The following is a 27689-nucleotide window of genomic DNA, read 5'->3' as shown; positions in this document are numbered from 1 at the left end:
GCCTATGTTCAGGGCACAAACATAAGATTCATTAAATTACTAGAATTATTTGATATATATAATACCCCTACATATTCATATACCTACCCATATGTGCTGTCAAAGTTTTAGAAAGGCACTCATTAGTACTCAGAGAGACTCTTTGCACCATCACTTCTGGCCTTAAAATGGATCAAGGGAGGAAAAAAAAAAAAAGAGTTTTATTTTGAAGTAAAAAGGTCTTGGAAGCTAGTATACAAAAGCTATCAAAATCCCTAATTAAAACCCCAGAGACCCCAGAGAACTCTAAAAAGCACTTATCTTCTCAGAAGGTAGATCTTTGTTCCCAGTATATCTGTGCTCATAAACTGAAAATAGGCGAATGCACTTTAGGCTGTATAAATTATTGTCTCAAATCCTATGCAACATGTACAAATATATTTCATTATAAAGGTATTTTTCCAAATGTAACAAACATTTCCTGACTTTATGTGGTATCTTCTTTACATGCCTAAATACTTCCTGGATGCAAGATGTTTAGTGGTTGCAAAATATATCAAAAATTTTTCACCTTTTCTTCTACACTTTCTTCAAAACCAAATGGGTTGCAAATTCAATAAGTTACAGGTATGAAGGCAAAGGAAAAAGAGAACTCTTTTAAATAAAAGGAAAAATCACATCCTCTTATTTTCTGTGGAGATGCTAATATCCCTCCACATCATAAGGACTTTTGAACTACATTTCTATGGATGCTGGTGGGAAGTCAGTTTATTTCTCCCGTGTATTAAAGAGAATAATTTATCTTGCAGGAAAAAAAAAAAAAAAGTGCATATGCAAATATCTTTTCCAAATAAAAACATTCTATTAAAATTCACATTTGTGAATAAGGTAAATGTTGTGTAGCACTCGGTTGACAGCATTTATATAAGCAAAATGCAGAATAACATATTCCAAATGATCATTACATTAATTCCATTTTGCCTTCGCTAGATAGTGGCACACAGAAATTAGGTATTTTTCTCAAATATGTGTATTTTACCATTATTTCATGTACTGACACTTCAGGCAGTACCAATTTCACCATCTGTTTGTTTCTTCAGAATTTCAGAGACTAGATTTAATGAATTTACTTATGCAAAATCCTGCTCGTTTCCCTTTCACTAGATTCCTTCAAAGGCCACAGATGTTAGCTTGAATAGAAAGAGAAAATACAAATTAATTCAGACACTTGTGTTTCGGTTTCTGATTTTTGGGGGCTAGCTAATGTAGAAATTCAGCTTGGCAACTCATCTCCATCCTTGCAGTTCTCAAGATTTAACAAGACAAGGGCACAGCTGACCTGATCTGGTGGTGGTTGGAGCCGTGGTCAGGCGGTGGGATGGAGCAGCCGAGGGAGAAGTCTCTTTCAGTCAGCATCTCCATAAGCTACCTTAACTTTAAGATTTGTAATGTTTTATTTGTGATAAAATTGGTAATGGAAACCTTGAATTTCTACACTTCATAGTGTAAAGTCTAGATTGGCATTTTTACAGCTGCACAATTAAAATGAAGAGCCAGTCCTTACTGACCACGATTCTGGGCATTCTGAGAGGGTTTTTGAAGTCAGATTTAATTAACAGCACATGACTTCAGAGCCCATGCCCACAACAAGCACTTGCCATCTTAGTGAAGTCTAATTATTCCCTGGTGCCCCAGGCATGGGATGACCCATTCCTAAACTGGGCGTCTGTGTGGCAGCTGTGAGGCCAGAGTAATCCTTATCAGAGGGCCGCAGCTGGGCTGGGGGACTTCTGGATTACAGGAAATTAGTTTGTTTAGAGTACAAAATTAGCATCAAAAAAAGTACAAAAACACAGTCATACGGCTGCCTAATGGCATGTTACTTTCCTAACTGGAGGCTGGCTACATTTATACTGCTGGACTGGAAAAAATGGTCGAGATATGTGTTGACTACATATTAGCATTCCCCTTGATAGTATCTACTGGAAGTGTTCGTTCAGAGAGAAGCCACAACACATATACAAGAGCAGATCTGAGGTGAATATGCAATTGCTGATGTTTGTGAGGCAGAATTTTAAATGCTGGTGCAGGTGCATGTGGATGCCCTGGCAGTACTTGCTGTGCCGCACCTAAGGACACAAACTGCCACTGGGACTGCACTCAAATAGGCCCCTGAGTGCAGGGCATTGAAGGAACCAAACATGGAGACATTTAGGAGCTGAGGTGGTTTGTGTCATCTGATTCATGCCTACCTATACAGCAATCCTTAATGCAAATTATGAAGGATATCAACAACAGCTGAAGTTCACAATATGTAGTCAAGATGTATTAAAAAGCCCAGAGTTAGGAAAGCAATGCTGAAGCCAAAAGGCAAACTTGATTAAATACTGAAAATCCATCCAGTGCTACACATTTAATCATACAGGTATGAGATCTCCACATCTATATACAGTAATATGCAACTCCTACAAATTGTAGACAGAGCCTGAATCTTCATTCTGTAAAGTACTTTTTCACATAAAATTGGAAATAAAATTTCAAACAAATAATGACAGTCCATTTAAACTCCTAGTTTCAGTTGGATAAAGCTACTCTTACTAATACGCTTTTGGTAAATTCTTGTTTTTGTTACCATGGGAAATCATAATATTTACATCACTCAAAAAGTGAGACAGTTATCAGGATTATTAAAGATTTCCCTTCAGCCAAACTTAAGAATTGTCACTGAACTTTTATTTACCATGAAATCTAAGTAACTAAAAGAACTGTGCACTTTCTAAGATGCTCAAAATCCAATTTTACACTTGTCTTAATCACTGCAAATCAGTTCATCACACGTACGAACTGCCATCTGCTCATCCATTTATCAAATTTCCAAACAAACTCATTTTGCTACTTATGCTCAGACGGAGTGCAGTGTGTAAGGGATTCACACACAACTCCACCAGTATGCAAGCCACTTCGAGATAAACCAGCCACTGCAGATGTACTGGGACATCACATGTATCACAAAGAAAAACCACAACTGTGACCTGTCCACAGCGACATCACAAACTACGCAGACAGCAATATCACACAACACCTTGGTTACCTTTTTTTTTTTTTCTTTTTTTTATCTATCACTCATCAGCCTCACAAAACAAGGCCACAGATTGAAATACCTGGCACTTAAATTTATACCAAGTTATCTTTTTCATATGTAGTCAGAAATATTCATGGAAAGGAATGAACTGATGCACTGAAAATTAGGCAAGATGTTCAGGGTGTAAGAAAGTATGTTGGGAGATCAGATAAGGGACGCATTTATGCTAATTCATCCAAAACTTATTTTATAAGCAACCAATTTCTAAGCATGGGAAAGTTCCATTAGAGCTATCAGACAGCTGTCGAAATTTTAGCACAATTCCATTCATCAGAAAGAAAATCTTAAAATACGCCTTCTTAAATATATATATATATATATATATATATATATATATATATATATATATATATATATATATATTACTGCTGAAATGAGCCCCTTTACACTCTTATCATCATAGTTCTTTAGCAGAGGAAAGAAAACAAAGGTAACGGGCTATTTTATCTCCTGTATCTGTTTTGTCACTAGGTATTGAACCATCAGTGCCATTAATCATTTCATAATATCTGCCGTCAAGTGTTGTCTTTGTGTATAAATCCAATTATCCTTGCCAGGTCAGTTTCTGGTTTAGGATTAAGAAACATTCTACTCTCATTACAAAAGTCTGAAACAATTAAATAAAAATTAATTCCATAACACTGTTAATTTTAAAATTATTTAAATTATATAAATTAAGCACTCACCATTAAAATTAAGAAGGAAAATAAGATTTCTTAATGAAGTATCTGCATAAAGTAATAGGCTCATGCACATTTTTTTCTGTGTTTTAATTTCATAAAATAATTTTTCTACTATCAGTCTTGCTAACGGAATGAAGTGCTACCTGTGTGAGGACATACATCTTGGCACCCATGCTAATTTAGTTTCCTAAAATAATACTGTAATTAAGATTTTGTCTCTTTAAAATAAAAAAAAAAAAAATCCAAAATCTTATTGCATACTAGATACAAAATTAAAATGACTGACTAGAATGGGATGCTAGATAAAAATAATCAGCTAATCCATATGTTAATATTATCAGTGTTGCACTCATCCCAATTGCTGTATTTGTAGGAACAATATATTTTACATTACATTTGCTTTTTTAGCGTTACTTCCTGGATCTTGACATATATGCTATTTTCAAAGATTTAAAAAATGGGAGCTGTGAGGAAAAAAATTAAAGATTATAGATGCTCACTAGCTGGAATAGAAGTATATTGGCATATGTGATTCAAATACTCTTACCTTAAGGAAGGACAAAGCTAAAAATACAGATCAGCCTCTACAAGATGCTGCTGAAAGCCACCGTTGACTTCAATTTACCTCAAACAGTAGTAACTAACTACAAGGTTCACAAATGCACAACAAATGTCATGGGAGTTGAGTTGTATGACCATACACTATGGCTCGTAAAGTCAGACAACCATACTACTACAGCAGTCTTCCCACTGACCTAGAAAATATATTGAAACTAAACCTTTTATCAAAAGAAAAAGGAGATACAGTAGGGGCAATATAGAATATTTCCACTTTAACTATTCCATTTAATATTATCAGCTTACAGCTGTCCTTATGAACATATGTACATGGGTTTTACTCTATGTAAACCAGTAACCAAAGAGAAAAGTGAAAAAGGCAACAGGCTCATAATGCCATGGAATGTCTGTGTGATGACCTGTTTGGAAGAACCTGTACTTTGATTCAAAGTTATTTCTTTAAAATATTTAGAGAAGGCATTTTGTCAGGTGGCCTGACATGGATGACTGAGCTGCTCTGTCCTATGGTTCAGATCATTTTCAGAATGCACTTGTCAGAAGGAAAACTGTCGAGTTACCTGGATTTTAAATTTAGCAATGAGAAATTATAAAATAAATAAATACAGAAATAAATACAGAAATAAAAACTTGACCACTAAAAGAAAAACAACTGTCCAGATGATTTTCAGCCCAGTAACAAACTCAAAGCCAGAGATTCACTCTCAGAGGAACCCCATTAATACCCTGCTGAAACAAATCTGAATTTAATTCAACTCAGTGGGTAACAATGTTGTCTGCTTTCCTCTTTACTGCTACACTATAAAAAAACAGGAATGAGATTTAGGGCTAGCCACCTGCTTTCACAACAGACTGCCAAAAACTGAAAGTATTCTCTTTACTTTTTTATTATACTTTTTCAGGCTTATTATTGTTGTAGATATAATTTCATGAAACTTTGTTGCTTTGCTGATAGGCAAAGAATAGTAATAGGCAAAATGCTACATGTATTTTTATTCAACCACATGAAAATCTCAGAGTTCTCCTCCTCCCATTTATTGGCCCCATGCCATTTAGCTGGTGAAGATGAAAGGCTGTAAGAATGAACAACGTATGTCCTGCATTATTAGTGAGATTAGCATGTAAGGAGGCAGTGCTGACTGGACTCAAAGAAATTTCACAGGGTATTTGCATTTTCCCTACTTAGTCAATGGGTTCCTACAGCAGCTAGTGCTGTTTCATCTAAATCCCTGTGCTCTGCACTGCTCTCTGCTTGTACCACAATCAGCTGCTAACCAGACTGCCCCTAAAGCACACCTGAAGCAGGTGAAAGTCATTCCATTTGCTGAGCATAGCTTTTGCAAAAGCTGTAATTAGCTCCACTAAGACAATTTTAGCACAAAAGATGGATGACAGATCAATGCACCAAATAATGCAGCTTTACAGCTCTTACCACCATTGTCATAGTAAATTTTCTTTGGAAACCTCCATGAGTCTAAAGCCCTCCTTTTATGCCTCTCTGTTCATTACTATCACAAAATAATCATAAGTTTTGTAAGGCAATTTGATGATATTGAGATTAAAGACACTCTCTAACATTTCAAATGTGGTAACAAAAAGCCACTGTGTGCCTGTTTACTGGTAATTGGAAAGCTTTTAACGACGCTGCAACTTGATGCCCCAAAGCATAACCTGTAATGGAAGTGCCCAGACACCTGGTGACTGCCCCTCTGTAGAGCTACGAAACTGCTAAAGAGCACAATTGCTAGAAGGGAAAATGCTGACGGTTTTCAGAACAAATCAAATTTTAGAAGACATTTTACAACACAAATATATTCTCAAACACCAAAAGGACAGGGATACAAAATACAGAATGCTTTAAAAATAATTATCCTTCATTTTTAAAAACAACATTGAACAAACCTCACCCTAACCTCAGTTTCTGATCCTATTTAATTATGACATCATCCCAGAAAGGTGTGTAGAAGACCTGAGAGTGAAGCATGATACAAACACTACTAAACACACATGAAAAAAATAGGGTTTGGTAAGCATCTAAAATGATGACCTACTGAATTACTGAATGTGCTTTAAAGAATGAAAATTCCCTTTAAAGAAAGAAAGAAAGAAAGAAAGAAAGAAAGAAAGAAAGAAAGAAAGAACCCCAAAGCCATAGCTCCATATGGGATCTGGTAATTTCAGAACCATTCTGGTGAAGGGAGCTGGTTGTTGTCTTTGCCTGGCCACAAGTGCAGCTCAGTGGGCTTTCATTTCAGGAAATATTTTATTGCCTTCATATCTTCAGAAGGATACAAGGACAGGAACAGGAATGCCAACAATAACCTCCAAATCTAGCCTAACACAGATTTCTCTCCTCCTCCTCCTCAAATCTAAAGTATTTAGCAATTTTTGTCAGAGTATCTGCAGACTTTTTAAACAACCTTTTATAGAGGGAGATAAACGTACTTTTCTCCTCTGGTAATTTTCTCTGCTGGTTATCCAGCAGATAACCACTGGCATTAGATGACCAGTTTCCACCCCCCCACCCCGTCTACATGAACAGCCTGTACTAAAGGAAGGCTGTTAAACATTGACTACAAAACAGCAAACAAATGGTTTCGTTTGGCTGTGAAACTCTTTCAACACTTTCTACTCAGATAAAAAGCTGCATTTCCATCATGGCTACCTCTACTCTGATTTGTATTGAACTAAAATTTGGCTCAGAATTGTGAGCAAGCCCTATTTGCAGGCAGGCAGGCAGAATTCATGCAAACAAATTTGAAATGATAATTGAGGGAGAGTTTTTGAATAAATGGTGTATTTGTCCTAGTCAATACCCCTCTGTGGTTCCAATCCTCCTTGTCAAAAGGAAGGATTATTTCCTGAACCTTTCGATTATGCTGAATGTGAATACTCACACACGCACATACACAGAGAATCCCTCACCAGGAATTGTTTCTCTTTATTACAGACTATGCAGAGTCAAAATGTGATTCTAAAAATGCTCCTTATGAGAACCCAGATTGTTTGTACAGGCCATGCAAAACTACTTGCAGTCATCAGCAATACTGGCTCCCTCCAGACCATTTGCAGAGCCTCTCAAAGTGGGAAGGCACCAGCAGAGCTGCAGCAAAATTCCATGCCCTGACTCTACGCAGCACACGGGGATGCACAACCCCAGCCCATGCTCCCAGCACACGACCAAAATGTAAATGTATGCAAAGTCTCTTTTTAAAGCATCCTGAATTGCAAATGCCACTCCACGGTACATTTCTGTGAATTTACATTAGCAATGCTAGGGTGCAGTTTGTGGCTGGCATGCAGGGGAACAGTACCTGTGTTGTCTCACGACAATGCCACAAAGGCAATGTTCATCCTTCCCTCCAAAAGAATGATGAGGTGTGGATAGAAATCAGATACGGATATGAAATTAGTCCACATAAATCTTAATGGTTCCAAAATTAAAGTGGATATCATGGGATATCTGGTTCTGTTTCCTAATTTCACATCAACCAAAAGAGGTTTTACCTCTTTACCAAGCTCTGTGATTTTTTAAGAATTGGGGTCCATGTACAGCTGCTAAATGGAGCACTCCCAGTATCTACCAGCCCAGGTCTGACTCTTCTGGGTTTCAGTTTAGCAGTCCAGAGGAATGCAATGAAGTAAAACATAGTGCCAAAACACAATCATTGTCTTCCTTACATTGTCTGTTGCATTTCTGTGATGGAGAATTTAAAACAGTGTTGTCTATCGTTAGCAAGGTGCCAGCAACCTTAGGAAAAATGAAATCAAAATAAAATGTAGCTGCCAAAATGGAGTCACTCTCTGAATCTGGTCTTGTATTGGTTTCAGTGCATTTCTCTTTATGCTTGCAATGACTCATAATGGTAGAGGTACCTTCTGCTGCCAAAAGCTGCTGGCTCCCAAAGAGTTTGAGTATGTTCTTAGTTTGTTCCTAGTACATACTTTAAAATAAGTTTAAATAAGTTTTAGCTGCCATTTAACATGAGGCAGGACAAGGAAGGAGGTGGCATTTCAATCTCTGTAAACCAAACCTAGAAAAAAGCATGCACAGATCTCTTTTCCATAAAGCTGGACAAAGCTGGACACAGGGAACAAGATGAGAGAGGAGCAAGGTCTCAACACCAGGGACTCAAGGTGCACCACGAGGTTTGAGCCTTCAGCACAGCTCAGTTTCAGCACCTGGGCTCATGCAGGCAGCTGGGAATGAGTGATTCTGTCATTTTTGCTGCATTGCCATTTTCTTCCATCCTTGTCATGCTCACAGCACTGCCTCTCTCCTCACGTCCTGCATGAAATAGGTTTGTTTTTGTCTTTTTGTTTTTTTTTTGCTGGTCTCATGCTGAAGGATGAAGGAATCCAGCACGCCTTTCTTCTCCAAGCAGAAGAACAAGCTGTGTTTACAGAGATGTCGTTTTATATACAGAAACATGCACACCTCCTCCCAAAGGTGAACTCAGCGCTCACACTTAGACTAGCATGAAGGTCAGTATTTTGAAAATGTACTTGATAGCAGGGTATGAAAATAAGTTTCTTAGTGCTGTGGCCACTACCTTCTGTAGCCACCAACCGCAGCCATGAAAGGTGCTGTGGGATTCTTCTGAAGGAGTTTCGCAAGAGAAATAATCATCATGCAAAATCTCTGTATTACCTGACCTGTTACCTCTAACGTTGTTTAAATACAGTTACAGAATATTAGAGTTTTTTCTAGAAGTTTTCTTCATATTCTGGGCTTACAGGATTCTGTATCTGCAGAAGGCAACTTTTTAATCTCAAAAAGCTGTACAACATATGCCAAGCCAGAAGTCCTGGAAGAGCCTCATGCAGTGCTGTCGTACTTTGACGTTAGCCCAACTCCCAGGGATGTGCAGACATGTGGGAAAAAGAAGCCCAGCAACAGAAATTGAACTTGTGAAGTCTCAAAATATTGATAGAGCTCTGAGCTGGTTCCTAAGGTATCTCAGTAACTTCATCCACACTACTTTGAAAGTTGGGGGATAAACTAAAAAATCATTCCTGAAGGCTGCTTACAAGCCTCAGTGAGAAAGCAAGCTCCCACAAGACTGGGAATGTGCAAATCTCCAATTCCAGGTAGCAGGAGAGAGCGTATTGCTGAACACTTTTGAAAAGCTAAATTTTCCAGTCTAAAATAAATTAAAGACTAATCCTTTAGTCTCATCTTTAGGCTAAGAATTAAAGACCTAGTTTCACCTCAGTATGCTTTCAGTGAGTAAACAGGGAAGGAAAATATGTTCTGTCCTAAAGATTATCACGTGTATTTAGGCATTTAATGTCTCAACACTGCAAACATTTAAACAGGGAATCCACAAACTACAAGCAGCTTCTAATTTAACACACTCTATAGTCTCTGCAAGACTGGGACATTATTCAGGAAAATAATGGGGCCAGAAGTGTTAAATATGCATTAAAATATACAAGCAAGTTCATCTTTTTCGCTATTTTTTAAGAGCAGCAGTGCTCCTGAAAACCACCAGACCCTTCTGTGATTAGATAAACAAATCACAGCAGGTCACTTGGAGGCATAAGAGATGTGCAATCACAATTAAACAAACCCAGTAAGAAATGGAGAGAGCCTGTTGACTAGATAACATCAAGCAATATAAAATACTTGAACACATAAGTTAATGCATCACCTTTTAAATCAAGGGAATACAGGGACAAGATGCAAGTGAAAATCCTGGGAAATCTCTCATGGAAAGCAATATCTGATCCATTTATCTTACAATCAAGGGTGGCAAAATCTTTTACTTCATTCTGAGACAAAAAGCGTTAGCTGAGGTTTGTAAGAGCTTCTTAGCTGGAAATCTGACCAGTCTTGAAGAGGCTGTTAAATGAAGATTACCGTAAACTGTGCTTCAAACTGTGTGAAATCATAGGAGGCAATCAAAGCACGGCTCGCAACAGAAAGTAATTCCACAGGGATGCTTTGCTCTAACAGGGAGTGCAGGGAGAAGAAGCCAGATCTGTCCCATGGCCAGGAAGCAAAGCACTGATTCCCAAACAGCTACTCCAACCCAAACACCCAGGCAGCAGGGCTCACCAAGGGCTTTTCTGTGGGTGTTTGGACCTCTGCATGGACCATCCAGCAGGGATTTTGGTGTTCTGAATAAGTAACCATGAGGGTGACATGCCCTCACATATATGAATACTGTAGATACAGTAATAACAATTATTTTTTTTTATGCAGGTGATTTTGAATGATTCCAAAATCATTAGCTTCTGATCTTGTCCCACTGTCGCTAAATGGATGTCACGCTCTGCACACAGCTGGACCCTGCTGAGTTTCTGCAGAGCAATGGTACCACTCAGGGAGATCAAGTAGCATTTCTGTGCTGCAGAAGGTGGTGCAGGACAGCACTGTGCTGGGCAGTGGGGGCACAGAAATGAACATTGCTGACAGCAGCTGACATCACTCAGTACTTCCCATGCTAAAGCAAAACTGGATTAGCTGGGGAGCGCAGGGGCTAAGAGGGGAGAGAGAGAAAAAATCTGTTCTCACAATCTTCCAATGCCCTGCTGATATCATATCCAAAAGGTGACGTTATCATTTTCTCTATCACTGATACCACTTTTGTGAAATATTGGAATGATATTACCTGCCATCATGAATATAACACACTCAGAACTAGTCCTTGTATTGGGAAAGAAATGTGCCTCTCAAGTTTATTCCCCTTACCACAGGATTCACAGGTATCTTTCCATTTACTCAAAAAAAAAAAAAAAAAAAAAAAAAAACAGAACAAACAGTATCTGTAATAACAATCTCAAAAAAAATCTAACCAGGAGGATGAACACTGAAATTATAGAGCACAAAAATCTTTCAGGAGAAATTACAGTGCAGGAAAATAGCAGAATAATGTTATTGAACACAAGCTTTTATTTTAAACCATAAATAACAATGTTTGTGTTGGGATTGTTTTTTAATTATAAGCCTAGTACAGTCGCATAATTTGTTATGTATTTAGCCTCCAGTATGAATTGTAGATAATTGCTAGATTGCACTAAATGAAAAACTCAGTAACACTCTGCACTACTGGGCAGTCCACTAGTCTTCAATCTCCAATAGCAAAATTCAAATGAAAAAGCTCTAATTATTCTATGATTAACACTGAAACATAACTTTTTGGCTCTTGGAGATAATCTTAATGCTGAAGTAGTTAATTAATTCAAGCTATATACTAAATCAACTAGACCAAGCATTAAAATGGACAGTAAATGTAAGAACTGACATGAAACAACATGAAACACTCCACAAATGGACCCTCATGCTGTGTCACATAATGGAGTCGTAACTTGCCAGTTACAGCAAATACTCATGCATCTGCAATGAAATTTACGCCTTAACAGTTCTAATTTATTTTTATTATCTGGTAACAATAAATTCTGTCATTAATGGTAAGTTTTTCTATTTTTGAACTGGTAATAGAGAGCACTATTTTTTTTTCCCCATATGCAGTAAGTGCTGCGAGTTTTCTTTCTGACATTTAACATGGTCTCTTTATCAGTTTGATGTCTTTTCTACTTGCTTTCGGCAATGCATGTTAGGCTTTTCCACTGCAGGGCTTAGGATGATGTATAACATTTTACTTCAAGGAAACACAATATCTTTATATAAAGGCCAGGTTTTCAAATCCATCTTTCACATTACACTATCTCAATTATATGCAGAATGTGAAGTTATTTCTATGTAAAAGATATGTTACCTATTCTTTCTGCCCTTGAGCCTCTTTAAGGGAACTCAGGTAAAATGTTTGCCACCTTAGGATTTTTCTAATACCCTCCTCTAAAATTTCTTATCAGATTTTGGAATAATTGCCTTGTGTCCATGCATAAAGATTGTTGCTACTTCATCTGAACAGTTAAATGTTGAAATTGAATTTTTTCCCACATATATATGATCACATATATCACAGGTTACAGATACAGATATAAATGATTATTAATTTTTTCTGTTCCCATGCTGCTATCTTTTAATGCCGTACCTCATACAGAACTGTATGGAAAACAATAAACAAGGAACCTTCTTTAATAAAAATTCCTGACATCAAATGATAGCTTACCACTCTGAAATTTGATCTTGTATGAAAATTGCTTCTCACCCCAGTATTTGAAGTGGTTGAGCCTAAGGATATCAGCATCCTAACTAGTGTCTGAATGTCAACATATTGTAGAAAATAAATAAAATGTGAATCATCACTTAGTATGCATAGGCTATTTGACATACTTAGCATACTGATTTAAAAGTAATGGTGCCTCTCCAGTTTTTATTCTGCCCACCTCAGGCATAGATTTTCTGAGGGAAAAAAAAAAAAAAAAAAGAAATTGAATATATTTCACGTGCACTAAATCAGGAGAACTGCAGTTGGAGCTACTTGTACGCCAAGAGAATGACGTTCTTTCCTACAAAAAGTTACACGATGCATTGCAAAGCATCATCTCTTTGCTAGCTTATATTTTTAGCATTAAGCAGAGACAAGCAGATTTGGCTATAGAAATTACATATTTCATGGGTCTTTTGGGGTCAGGGCTGGGGAGTGATTATCAGTTGGTGTACTTACACCAAAGACATCCTTCTGAATTCTCATGCAAATCATCTGGTTTCATTTTTACCCCCAGAGATAATCTTGCCCACTTGCTTCTCTCAGAACTGAGCTTCCAAGAGAAACAGCACTCTCCTGTACGCCTCCTTTTGCTCCCCTTCCCAGCAAGCACTCACCTACATTTTCTTCTTCTTAAATCTAAGTATCTAAACCTATCAGACTATTCATATCCTAATTGCTCAAAATTAATCTGTATCTCTTAAAAGATGCTGATGGCAGTCTGAATCTCTTTGGATTTCAAAGAAACTGGAGTAATTTCTATTGCATTTAATAACGTTTACATTCACTGACCTTCGCCTGCTCCTGGGGAAATTACCAGCAGGAGAAGCAATCATTTCGCTGGTTTGGAAAAATGAAGGGCCCACCTGAGCTCCTGAGAATTACCTAGGAATTCCTAGCTGCATGTTCCCAGTGCTCAGGAGCACCTTCCCACTCTGCTGCAGGCACCTGGGAGCTGCTGCTCCCACTGCTCGCTACCACCAGGAGAGGACCCCTAATGAGGGCAGGGGCAAAAGGAAAGAGCCTGACCTGAAGTGAAAGCTGCATGTACGAGCTGCCATTGTTGACAGTAAAAGCCTTCTTATCAGGCTCTACAAAACACTCCAATGTTTGTGCTCATCATGCAATCGATCTCTTATTTCCATCAAAATGATAGACAGAACAATCAAAATAAGAATGTGCTGCATTGTACAGCGCTGGTTAATCATAAGGTTGGTTTCAGGCAACATGGAAAGCAAAGGAGAAAAGAAATGTTGAGATCTGGGGTTTTCTTCATAAAATACTTTGTGCTATGGCAGTTACATATGCACACCTTATCTTTACCCTTAAAATGAATTAGAAAGAATTAGAAAGACAAGTGTGCTGACACAGCATGTGAGGCACAAATCCTCAATTATCCTGCTTCACTTGCAACAAGAATCTCCTCCAAATATGAAAATGTTCACACTGCTTCCTTGGGATTAGTCAAAGCATTCAGGTGGCAGCTAATGAGTTTGATGAAAGAAATGATTTGGGTAAAAGTCTAATCCAGGTGCTCATGACACTTAAGAATTGAAAAGATCAGGTTAGTTAGCCTCCAGGACCGAGGGGCTAGGGCTGCATCACTGTTCTAAGCTTTAACTGCACACTTTAAAAGGAAATAATACAGACAGTGTAATAACTCCTGTTAAGAGCCAGACTAACTTACCTCTTAGTTAGGCTTTTTGGAGGAGAAAAAAATAAATAAAGTGCAAGCCTTCCTTTTACTGAAAAAATGGGTGCCTTAGCTGTTGACAGTGACAAAACCTTGAAGAATAATCCAACACAGAAAGAAAAGGGATGTGCTGATGTTGTGCCCATTCATATGCAAAGTACGTCTAGAACATCCTTTTCCTTTTGTGTATAACACATTTAAAATTAAGAAATATGGAAAACAAATGCGTAGGTGGAAGAAATCCAACCCTGCACTCAGGTATGTGATAAAGAGTAAGAATAAAACATATGTATATATGCTAAGCTCTTTGGTTTTCTCTGATATGGGGCAAGAAAGAGTTGGAAAGGACGGAAAACAGGACTACCCTGATACTCAGCCATGGATGGATTTGCCTTGTGGATTGGGAAGGAAATTAATAGTAGGAAAATTGTTTGAGTAACTATGGCACTGGTTGATCCACTTCCTCACAACGGGACAGGTTTTCAGAATCTCCCCTGACAGAGACTACCCAATCTCTCCTTGAACCTTGGTGTAAAAGACTTGCCTCACACTGTTCACACTCCCAGGCAATTGCTTTCATCAAAAAGTGAGAACAGTAACAACTGCAAAGTACTTTAGCTAGTCCCATATCTGCTAGAGAGCAGATATGCTTACAATTTAGTACAAGAACAAGGGCTGCAGTCCCCTTCTGCTCCTCCTAGGGTGCATGGAGCGAGTCCTGGTGGCGTGGTGCATTTGGCCTGGGGGTGCTGGTTGACATGCGGCAAGCAAGGAGTGATCGTAACAACATGTCACGGGCAGAAATCATTCAGAGAGCTGCCAAGGGGAAAGTGAAAAAGGAAAAAAATTACCCAAATGGCACCGAGGTGGGAATGGAAAAGTAGCAGTGTGCTTTTATTCCTACTTAATACTTCAGGATTATTAATGAAGGCTTCAGCCACACACAGCCTCCACCCTGCCTACCTTGTCAGCTTATTTAATGCAGCTTGGTGCAGGCTGCCCGAGGCTATAGGTTAGGTGCTGCACCTTACTCAAGTTCTGATTATTTCTTTGGTTTTATTGCAAATGCCACTTTACAAGATGAAACATTTGTGGCAGTAATATATTTAATCAGGCTGCAACATAAGCGTACAGTGAGGGAAAGGACAAAGGCAATGTTAGCTTACTGCGAGCCACCAATCGCACCATTTCCTTGGGTGTGAAAGTTGTGGTCTGTCACTATTCTCAACTAAGGCTGCCTTTCCACTGTCAAATGCATGAACACCTCAGTCTACATACTAAAAACATATATGACATCAGATTAGCAATAATGAACACCCCAAACTTCCTACTTCACGCCCTAATACCATATCTCCCCAGCAAGAACATAACCGATGCTTCCCAGCCCCTCTGCTGATGCAGACACCTCCAACACTTCATTTCCCCAAGACTACCTGGCAGCTAACCAGACCCAAGGCATCAGTACATCCTTCATCCTCCCCTCCACTTCTTTTATGTTTTTCTTCCCATCAAAATATGGTTTCCATATTTATGCCTAGAATTTTCCTTGACATTTGTAACTGACTGAGGCTGAGGTGTGGCAGTGAGCACATTACAGATGCACAGATAAAAGAGAAAGCCTGCCCTGTGGATATAGGACCAGAGCTCAGCCTGCCTTGTGCTAAAAAAAATAATACTTCCCAAGCCATAGACTCCATATCTCTCCCTAAAAAGCTATTTTCATTAGAGAGTAATGCAGACCATGAACACTTTTGTTTGCTTGCCTTTTTTTTTTCTAATGCACTAGCCATTTTCTTCACTTTTAAAATCCTATTTTGTATAGATAATATAATTTAAGTGCTGCTACAGTTCCGAGTCACATTCCCTTCACTATGCTTTTCTGCATTAGGAAGGAAGAGATAAATTTTTAATCTTTTATTTTTAATGAAGATTAAAGAACAAGTTCTGCTTGGCTTGCCTTGGCACACCATACATTTTAATGTATATTGATTTGTATAAATGTCTCATTTAGAACATATTTTTGTTAGTATTAATGGTTCTTGGACAGATAAGATGAGTCCTCCTGCAATAGTGCCAATCTCATTGGTCAAAGTTGAAGAACACATTACTTTGTTCTGAGATGAAAAAGGACGACAAAGAGACAGCTACTGAGACTGGAATATCAAAGGATCGATGTCCTCAGTAGGAACAGACAGCTATGGTCTGCAGGAGCCATTGCAAAACTCTTCCTTATATTGAGTAGAAGTGGGAACTTCATGCTTATTCTTATAAATCATTTTAGGGTTTGATCAGGAAAGAGATTTAAGAAACACTTTTGAAGGTGAACTGGAATCCATTAGAACTTTACTGCTAGCTAGATACCTGCATTTTTTTTGTTTGTTTTGGTTATGTTGTACTATATGCATACATATATGGTTATGTATAGGAAGAAAACAGCAATTCTCATTTTCAAAGCCAGTTTTAAAAATACTTCTTAAACCACTCTCCTAATACAATAACAAAAATGCCACACATTTGATGAGCTTTTTTTGTTTGTTTGTAACCTACTGTGGGCCATTCAGACTTTAATCTTTGATAAAATCTCATATATAGAGTTCTAAACTATGTGAATACATAATCTGTCATGTCTTCCAAAAAATAACGCAGAACTTGCTATAAGTAACACCATACACCTTCCCTACAGTTTAGTGACATGGTAAGAAAGAAAAAAAAAGAAAAAAAAAAAAAAAGAAGAAAAAAAAAAAAGAACACCCAACAAACAAACAAAAAGAAAGAAAGAAAAAAAAAACTCTAACCCAGATGTAACTTCCACCCATCTGGCTACTCAGTAGATGCCATCTTAGACAAGTTCCTGCTTTCTTTTCCCTCTCTCGAGCCACCATCTTTTCACTCATGATATCAGATAAACACAACAATGGCTTAATAGTTACACAATCCTGTCTGTCATGCATATAATAATCCAATAAATTGACAGTGTTGAAAAACGTGTTTACAGCTGCCATCAGAGCTGAAGGTTTTCCTTGCTGAGCATGAAGCATCTTGACCTTTCATTTCTGACTGAAATTCTCAACATATGATGAGGTATCAGATGCTGAGGACTGGTGCAAATATCTTACAAACTACGTGAACACTACATAAATCCTGTTCCTTTCTACAATAGATGAAAAACAGGAACTCTTCGGCTTCATCTGAACTCCTCTAAAGACATTGATACTTGCAAATAAAACCCATCAAACTCTATTTTCAAAAGCTGTCCTTCACACAGCCATCCTCTTCTATGATAAAAATTCTTATTTGAAAACATTAAAGCTGTAGCAAATACATCCTGAACCATTTAGTCCTATCCGTGCCTGTTACCACAGTGAAATTGTTTCAGGAACAAATTGGCCATTTGCAATATGATCCATGTCTTCTATTTCACTTTCCACCCATACAATACAATTAGAAATCAATTTATTTTTTTTTTTGAACCTCACTCCTTTTAAAATGGATTTGCTATACTTAGTGACTCTCTTGAAAGGCACTATTCCTTCCTTTACAACAATAGATGCAGAGCAGGATCACGGGGTGTGGAACTACAAATGGAGGACAAGCCTTTAATACAATGTTCTGGAAAGAGAGAAAAGCAGGGATACTGAGGTATAACAACACTGCACTTTTCAAAGCAAAAATCAGTATTAGAACCTCAGAACACCCCCGAGTTGGAAGGGACACACAAGGATCAAGGATCAAGTCCAACTCCTGGCTCCACACAGGACCACCCAAAAATTGGACCACATGCCTGAGAGTGTTGGTCAAGCCTTGAGTGTTGCCAGGCTCTGTGCAGTGACCGTGTCCCTGAGAGCTGCAGGCCACCATGAGGCCTCCCCTTGGCCTGTTCCACCCTCTGGGTGGAACAAATCAAGGGACCTCAGCCTCTCCTCATATGTCTTCCCCTCTAGACCCTTCACATTTTTTATTGTTCTCCTTTGGACACTCTCTAATGGTTTTACGTCCTTTTTATACTACCGTGGCACCCCAGTGCTTGAGGTGAGGCCGCACCAGTGCAGAGCAAGAAGGGGAAGTCCCTTCAGACAGTCAGGACAGGAATGATTCCCTTGACTAGCTAGCCATGCTGTGCCTGGGAGACCCCAGCTGGCTCTCCTGGCTGCCAGGGCAACAAAGATACACATATTAATGTAGTCATAAATAGTTGAAAGAAATACCTTGACTTGTTTCATGAACTTGTCTCTTAACTCGATGTTTCTCTGGCTGCAACAAGGACAATCCTGAATCCTTCCGCCCTCCCTGCTGCACTGTACAGATCCAGCTACGCACCTGCACATGATGCCTCTTGGCATCAACACCCACAGGGAGTTGAAAACCTGAAGTCAACACCAACATTACATTTGGTAGGGTAATTTCCCCATGTTGGGGACAATAACTTTTATAGGGTAGCAACACCATGCACAGAAAAATAATTTACTTTTAGAAAAAGACATTTTTCAAAAACAGTTAAGTGCTTTGCAAAATGTAGCAGATTTTGTTTTACATCCCCACTGAAAGCTTTAAATTAAATCCTACACAATGATTTCAGTGGCATTGGGTATTTACTTTTGGGGAAGGATTTAGTATGAGTCTTTGTGAACACAGAGGAAACCTCTGCCCCAGAAGGAAAGCAGACACAGCCCTTATATCCATCCTTCTTTTTGTGCCCAGCCCAATTCTCTGAAAGGGCTGTCTGTGTTCAGGAAACCTCAGGCCAACGCTTTGCCATAGATAATACCTCTCACCATCAACATTTTGACATTTCTCTTTTTCACACTACATGGATACCCTCATTATTCTATGTTTTTATTCATGGCAAAATTCAACAGACAGGAGAGGAATGATTCCAGTTTGTAGACACGCTGGTCATTCTGCCCAGAGAAGCACCGTCACTCAGCGAGCAGATGTCAGAGTAGGCACCATGTGGGCACCAGGCTGAGCTTCCAAGATACAAAAAGTAAAATTCACAATTATGGTGTTTTTTTACACTTGGTTTTACATAGTGTGATATAGTAAACCCATTTAGATTTTTCTACCAGATACGTGCCACTTTACCCTGGTGTTGGGTCATTGGTTTCCTCCAGCTCCACTGCTTCTGAATTTATCAGCTCCACCAGCACAGCCATACTGCTGCAGGTTGTGAAGCCAGTTTATTTAGCTCTAGCTAAAGCAACAGCCTCCACAGTATTGTGCCATGAGACAAATAATTAAATGCCTGTCCTGCTCCAGTGCACTTCTCCAATGGGTTTCTGCCACTGACTTCTGCAGAAGCAGAACCCGCTGAAGGACTGAAAAATGTGTATTAAATTGACCACAGACTTCAGGCCTGCATTTTTAACCTATGATTCTAAATGGCTTACTACTGGTATCTTTTGAAATACTGTAAATCAAAAAACAGAAATTAAAATAATGTGAAGGAAAAAAATCTGGAGATGCAAAGACCAGCATGAAAAGAAGATAATGAGTCAGATTTGTCTGATGGATTATGGAAAATTTACATCAATATTTTAATGTATTTAATACAAGGAAAAAAGGTTTAGAAAACTTTACCCTCTATCAACAGGCACTTATGATATACTGGCTTGTCTCTCAAGACTGATAATGCATAACTATAATGCATAGCTCATTAATTTGATTGCCACCTGGATAGTCTAAAGATGAAAGAGAAGCAAGGTTTTAGGAAAACTGTTCACTTAGTTACATTGTATGCTGTAACAAAGGACATGATCTCCTCCTTGAAATCTAGACATTTAATTTTGGGGTGAAATAAAGGAATTTCCTATTTTTAATCTCTCGTGATAAGAAACACAAATTCACTGATATAAACGACATACATGGAGGTCAGCTAGTGTTTGGGGAATAGTGGTTCAGTCGAGCAAAGCATTGGAACATATGCCTAGTTCTAAGTATAATTGACTAAAGTGGTTAAAATTGAGCACCTGCTTAAGTGCTTTCGTGGCTTGATGCCTAATGAAATATTAATCACAAATGGCAGAGAGCCATTATACCAAGAAGGCCTTATTTATATTGAATTAAATTATATAATAATTAAGGTATATATAATCAGCCTTCATAGTAAGTCTGTCAGTGTTCTCAACTGAATCAGCACATTTTAAGAGTGCTAAACCTACAGCGAAATATTCCTGTTTGTAATTAACCTTGCTAGTGGTTTTATTTTGAAAATAAACTTGCAAAGCACGTGCATTGGTCACTGTGACTGCCACACAACAGCAGCACCAGACGAGTGAGACTAATCCACCCCCTTCTCTCACAGTGCTATGGCGAATAACGGGCTGTAGGATAAGCAATATATTAATAAATGATAAATAAGTATAACTTAAAAAACTCGCAATGATAAAAATAGTAATTATGTTGTTCATGGGACTGATAGCATACACATTACACCAGTTCCTTACCCTATTTCATCCTTCTAGTTCTTGATGAAATTCAGGAAGTACAACAACGGTTTTCGAGTCTAATTTATACTGGTTCTCTAACCGCACTGAAATGATTTGTTAAATTGACAAGTGCCACATTAGACTTCTTTTAATTCTGTTTGGTCTTCCTATTACTCTGCTGAAGAGACAGAAGACAGAAGAAATTGTTTTTTAAATTTTGGGACTTCTCAAAATATAATTCATCCAAAAGGATGTGGATTCGGTTTTCTGAAAACTGTAAAGTTCTAGCTTTTCTTTATACCTCTTTTTCAAGGAAAAGAGAAGAGTGGTATTTGGTCAAGACTTTGTCTGTACATGTTTGTAAATGGTATATAAAACAACATCAAGACATTAACTGCTTTCTTAAATACAAGTGAATTATCACAATGATGAGCAGTAGCAAAACAAAAATAACATTTTTATGAAAATATCATTTTCACAAAATGAGGATATGGTTATTGCTATTTTTATTATTATTTTTTTTTAAATACTGAAATATATAACAATGAAAATTTTGAAGGAAATTATTTTGCTTGCATTTCCTGGAAACAATTTAAATACAGAAAATATCATAAAACCAAACAGATCAGAACAGCAAGTGGACTTGCATTTTTGTTTTAGTATTTTTTAAATTGGTATTATGGCAATTTCTGCTCCAACAGATTCAGAATAAAATTGGGCCGATTACACAGGATTCTTGGTTTATCAGATCACAATTAAAGGAGTCTGATATTTTCCATGAGATTTTAATAAGTCCAAAATATTTTTAATTAGGTCTGAGCATCTTGCAAATAAAATATTGCACTACAATGAGATGAAAACAAATTAATGTTTGTCAAATGCCGTTTGGCATTTCCAACCAAATGGGGACAGTTTTGCTCCGTATGCTTTTAGATGCATGTAAGCACTGTCTGCCAAAGTAAAGACTGATGAGAACTTGTGCGTGTGTTGTATTTTGAATAATCTACTAATTCATCTCATTCTGACAGAGCATTTAAATTTAAAAAGATGAGAATTTGGTCAATACAAACTTATTATAATAAGCTTTCACTGCACTGTAATAGCAACAAAAAAAAGTCTTGCATAAGGATAATTGTTGATGTTACCATTTTCAAATGTTGATCTTCTCAGAAAACAAAGCAATTCATGACTGGTACCTGCTTGTAATCACATTCCAAGAGTAAACAACAACTTAGGGCAGAAGTGACTGCATTTACATAATGTGATACAGGTGCCCTGGGCGCTCTGTACAATAAATCCACCCTGCACAGACAACGATGTGAATCTGATGACCCAGCTGTCAAGCAATGACCACACTCAACTGTGACACTGGGGGTGGACTGGGTATGGTGGGACCAGGCACAGAATACCAATGTGCAAGGCACTGCCCAAATACTGAATGGAAAATCTCCAGTTGGACTCTATGGTGATTTGTGACAGATGAGGCAAATCCAAGAAACACCTGTTAGCTTTGAGAAGAAGAAAAAAATTGGCACCATAATGCTTCACCAAATGAGTCATCAGAATGGAGAGGAAGAAGTGGCATTAAAGGGAAAGAATGAATTTCACTTTCAGATCTGCAAGCTACATAAGAACATTTAATATTTCTTGCATCTTATCTAGTGGGACAGTGACTCATTTGGATCAGGATTCTTTCATAATTTGACTTCAAGTAAATTACAAAAGCAGCTCTCAAACAAAGAACACATAAAAGATAAGTTTAAAGAAGACAATGCTTTAAAGGCACACTCAGCTGTGCATGCTCCCTAAGACAATGTCAGTCTCTGTATAAATATAGCTTATAATGAGGTGTTACTGGTGCATTTTCATCAGCTGGAATTGAGAACGCCTCTGAGTTTAAAGGAGCCTCTTCCAGACGTAGAAGTGACTCCTCAACACGGACTACAAAGCCAGCAGAGCTTGCCCAGCAAAGCTCAGCAGACCCTGCTGAGGCAGGATGGTGACTGTTCCCACGTTAGAGAAAGAGCAAGCAGCTGAGGGAAGCAAGCAAGGACGCGAGGGTGAGGTGGAAAAGGTCCTCACAGTGGCTGTTGGACTGCTACGGGCTGCGAGTATGCCTGGAAGGAGTTTTTATTTAGTACATTTTCTTTATCCTGCCCATAGTTATCACATTTCAAGCTCAGGGAAGGCTTGTAAGTTGAAGTACCTAGTGAATCTTATTTCTAACTACCCAAGCAATTTGAACCGTAAATACTAATGCTGGTTAAACCCAAACAATCTTCAAAATCTGCAGCAGTTCAAAGCTGTGAGTCAGTCTTAGTTTCTGACGCAGAAATAATTTGTTACTCAAAGTTAAAATATTTGCTTTATAAATGGTGATAGCATCCAGACTTTGTGTTACTAGAGGAGTAACACAAATTGCAGTTTAGACATGCAGCTGTGGGGAGGAAAAGCAGCTACTGAACTACCTTACATCATATCCATCATGTTTTAGAGCTTTCAAGTATCATCCGGAATGAAGCAGGTCATAAATACATGGTCTGGGAAACATTTAAGATTGCTGCAAAATCAATTGAGCATGAATGAGAAGCCTTTTGCAGCATCCCACAGTGCTGAGGTAGAATTCCTGCTTTGATTCAAAACAGTGATGATGAACCAGAAAACCTACTCACACAAGCGGGTTCATGAAGACCATCAATGTAGGGGTCAAAACACCCTGTGCTCCTTTTGGCAGAGATCCTGAAAAGGTTAACGAACGAAACAGAAGTGGAAATCCACCTCTGACCTACCATATGTCTGCTACATTTCTGATCTTCTTCTGCAACATCTGTTTAGAGAGAACAAGTCCCCACATGCACTGGGTACATCACTTTGGAGAACCTAGTTTAGATAATGATATTAGCAGCAAAGGGGGAAACAGGCTTAATAATTATGTCATGTAGGTCATCAAATTGCCTTGGTCTTCTGAATATTGGCACAGATCCCTGACAAGAAAAGCTAACATGGATTATTTTAGGAACCCAATGAACTGTGGACAACTTATGTCTGTAGAAATTATGTTATTACAGGATTTAAAATGTTAGTGCCTCAGAAAAATTCGATACACTAAAACACTGGATGGGCAGAACAGCATGCACAGTAAGTCAATACCAGTAATACTGTCACCATAAAGTTCCCATTGAACCACATCTCATCTGATGGTGAAAATTAATTTGGTTCTCAAAGATGAATTATATTTATCGTTGCTGCAGGAATGCTGTGATAACAACTGTATATGATAACAACAGTCAGTTTGCTCTAAGTTCATTTTCCCCCGATCTTAAAACCTCTATTCTTTGGCTCGGTTGGGGTAAAATGAGTACACAAATGCATGTAATTTTCACATCACCTCATCTCAGTATAATCTCCTTCAGGAGAAGATGAAACAACCATATTTACCCAAATGAAATGAAAAATTATTGAAGGGTTACTCCCTACCTCAGACATTTTCCTCCTCCCCGTGTTAGTTTGTGGTTTGCCGGTGCAGTTTGCCTGAGGTTTTATACACCTCATCTCACTGTCACTGTCTTCAGCAGGAGCCGCAGTCCCGCATTCCCTTTATACTCCTCACTCCATCCAATGCAACTACAGACGTTTCCATTATCCATATAAATGTCTAATCCTTTTCTGAACCCCACTAAGCTCTTGGCTTCACTGAACTCTTGTGGGAATTAATTCCACAGGTTAATTATGCATTTGTGTAAATACTTATTTTCTTTAATGGTTTTAATTTTGCTGCCTTTCAGTTTCATTATAAGTCCCCTGGTTCTTGTATTATAAGAAAGGATAAGTGAAAGCACCAGATTTACTTTCTGTATAGGCAATTCATTATTTGTATATCTCCATCATGTGCCCTCTTTATGTCCCCTCTCCACACTAAACCGTCCCAGAGTTTTAATTCTTTCCTCACACAGAAGCCATTCAAGCCATTTGCCATAATTAAAACAATTAATTTCAAGAAAAATCCAGACTGTTATACAGAGAATTAGGAGAGGAATGAGGAATAAAGTTGAAAGAATGACTAAGCTTTCTCCATCTACTGGGATTTTTGCAATCCTTATACAGCATACATTTTCATACAGAAGCCCTATGCTCTTAGGCTATCTAGCTAATAATATTTAATTGTTTTAATTTCACTATACCAGATTATTAATGTTTTTAATTTATTAGGCAGCAATGCTGGGTTTAAATTCACAATTACAAGAATTTCAATTCATGATTGAAATTCAACGAGCATTAACTTTCTTCCTAAACTTATAAGCCCGCTTTCCTTCTGAGCAGAAAGTTGAGAAGAAGAAAGTAAAGTAAAAATAACAAAAAATTCCTTCTCCCCATAAAGCTTTGGGATACATACAGCGCCAAAAAAGAACAAACAAAAAACCATAGTTACTTATATTGATACTGAGAAACAGACTTTTTCTAATTGAATTTTAGCCTATTCATATTTTAAAAGCATCAACATCTAATTAAGATTTCAGTAGAGGTGACCTTTCGAAGAGTTAGATATGGGTGTATATATATATTTGGCAGATGATAAGATAGTAGGGATGACATAGCTCCTTCTTTCTAGAGAGAGTTAACAAGGAAAATTCTTACGCCTTGTGCTTTGGTGGGATGAGTCCCTTACTAGATTGCAAACCACTGAGGTAGGAAATAAATTACATGTCAGTAAGCCCATTCTCTTCTTCTATCAAGGAAACTTTGGGAGCAAACTGAGTTTCTGCAAACGTATTTTACACCTGAATTTCCTCAATGCATTTGATGCTATGTGTACATTATAACTCTGGATTCATCACAACCAGTTCAGTAAAGGCAAAGCTATTACACAGTCTGCTCTAGAAGTAGATGGGTCACCATGACTGATTATTTATGTTGCCCACTACAACAAGAAGTGGGAGTTACTGCAGCATTACCCACAAACTGAGGGTGATATCAGTCAGCAGGTCTAATAAATGCTGTTTTTAACAACACGGTACATGGCGTTTTAGGCATACTGGTATGGAAATGTATTGTATTTCAGTGGAATATAGCTTCCAGATGTACGCACGTGTTTGGGCAGTTATCACCCTGTGAGAGGCTCGTAAAATATTCATTAACGTTTTCCCTCCTGTCGGCAAGGTGATTCACACCCCTCCAAACACACGCACACAACCAAACACAAGCTGAACATAGGCAGCCACCCACCTTGTTGAACACGTAAACGCACTCAAAACCAGACTGCATTGGTTATAAAGTACAAAGTCTTGTTTGCTGTAAGTGCTAAATGTAGATGCTTAGACCAAACTGGCATTCAGTATGTCACAGTCAGCCATAAACTGGAATGCTTGGCGTAGCTATCACAATAGCATCTACTGTCAAAGTCCATCATGTAAAATATGGCCCTTCTTGAAAACCGACTCATGTACAATTTTTCTTTTGATCTCAGAGGAAGCAAGGTGGGGGCACACACCATGGCTGCCCAGTTCTATGAGCAAGGAGCACTCCTGGCGGGTCAGTTATCAATCCTTTTCCTGCTATGAGGATGTCTCCCTCACTCTTTCCGTGTTCTTAAGAACAGACATATTTCTGAAGATATGTTCATGTAACTATTTGTTTGTAAGCTGTATGGAACAGTGTTTGGCAAGATTAGTGAAAATAAACAGCAGATTACTGGGGGGGGGTAACAGAGGGGTGAGAGACTTTACATCCTCACACACAGATGGAGACAGACAACACAAAGCAGAACATATGTAATTTACATCTCACTCAATTCAATAGGTAAAAAGCCCCAAAATAAAACAACAGAAAACCCTGTGCTGATCTTCCTTGATAAATATAAGCAGCAAAGTCTAAAGTCGTAATACAAAGAGTTCTACTCTGGTTAATTAGTCTGGCAGCCAGGGGAAATCCCCAGAAGAACCCTTTGATACCTTCCTTTTATTACACTGAAAGGAAAGCAGGATGTTATTCTGTAAGCCACATCTAAAGGATAAGTAATACATGTTTATCAGGCTCGGAGCCACCTACTACTATGATACTGATGACTACCCTTATGATTCGTTTTATTGAGCTAAACTCTTAACTAAAGTTCTGCAGAGAGGTCAGACATATCCTTCAAGTTCATGACAAATCCTGAAGCTACTGAACAAAGATATTTTTCAACTGAACAATATATTTATTTCTCTCACTGTGTATATATATATTATATATATATATGTTATTTTTTTTTTCCACCAAAGTCTTTGCCTTACCCCTTGTTTAGATCAACTATCCTTTACCATACCCTGAAAATAAATAAGGACCTTGCATGAACACATGTACTGTTGCACAAGGGCAACAGAACTACACACTGACTTGACAAGCACCCTCTTGAATTGTTTAACATTAAAAAAAAAAAAAAAAAAAGTGGCTGCACTCCATTATTCACTTATTTTATGCCCAGCTGCACTAAATCATCACTGGGGAGAACTGTCTCTTTTGGTAGGCAGCAAGCAACATTCTTAGGGAAGGCATTCAGAAGGTGTGAGCCAGTTCAAAGTGTTGAGTTTTATTGAATTTTCTTTAAAAGACACATTTTTGGTATAGAAAAAAAAAAAAAAAAAAAAGTCTCCAAAGGGAAATCTGCATAATTTATGTGGTATCTAAGGTTTCTATCACTGAAGTCAAATAAGAAGTGAAGAGTCTACATTTCATAAAAAGGATGTGATTCAATTGCATGCAGAATTCATGTTCCTTTCCCCTTTCTCCTGGCTTTTTTTTTTTTTTTTTGTAGAATGCAGGAAAATTGAATGAAATATTTTATGTGACAGAGGAATAATTATATACTGTGTCTGTATTTTGTCTTTTCATTTCAGGCTCTATCCCAGTTGTGAGCATTAGTTCTTCTACCTTCACTTAAGGTGGGACTGGGAGCACCATCTCTGACAGGAAGCCAGCCTGAAAAATCCCGCCAGGATGTCAGCATTTCATCTTGTGATTTGCTAAACAGCAAACTTTTCTCCCCTATGTTTTGATGACAATTGTTGTTCAGTTGTCCAGCCTCTCAATTCAAGC

The 27689-nt window shown here is 38.1% G+C and overlaps 1 long non-coding RNA gene across 5 annotated transcripts in view; it reads right to left on the bottom strand.

Moving 5' to 3' along the window:
- Positions 1 to 27689, bottom strand: part of LOC137860938 (uncharacterized) — a 215089-nt gene that overhangs the window by 64720 nt on the left and 122680 nt on the right. Inside the window, exon 3 of one of the 5 annotated variants that reach the window (XR_011099267.1) lies at positions 11207 to 15009. The exons of the other annotated variants lie outside the window; for them this stretch is intronic. This is a non-coding gene — a long non-coding RNA (uncharacterized lncRNA). Of the gene's footprint in view, positions 1 to 11206; positions 15010 to 27689 lie in introns of those variants that run through there. 5 annotated transcript variants of the gene reach the window in all.

This window comes from Anas acuta, chromosome 9, assembly GCF_963932015.1.
Source record: "Anas acuta chromosome 9, bAnaAcu1.1, whole genome shotgun sequence".
NCBI classification, from domain to species: domain Eukaryota; kingdom Metazoa; phylum Chordata; class Aves; order Anseriformes; family Anatidae; genus Anas; species Anas acuta.
Note: the sequence above shows the minus strand (reverse complement) of the source record. Positions and strands in the feature narration are given on the sequence as shown.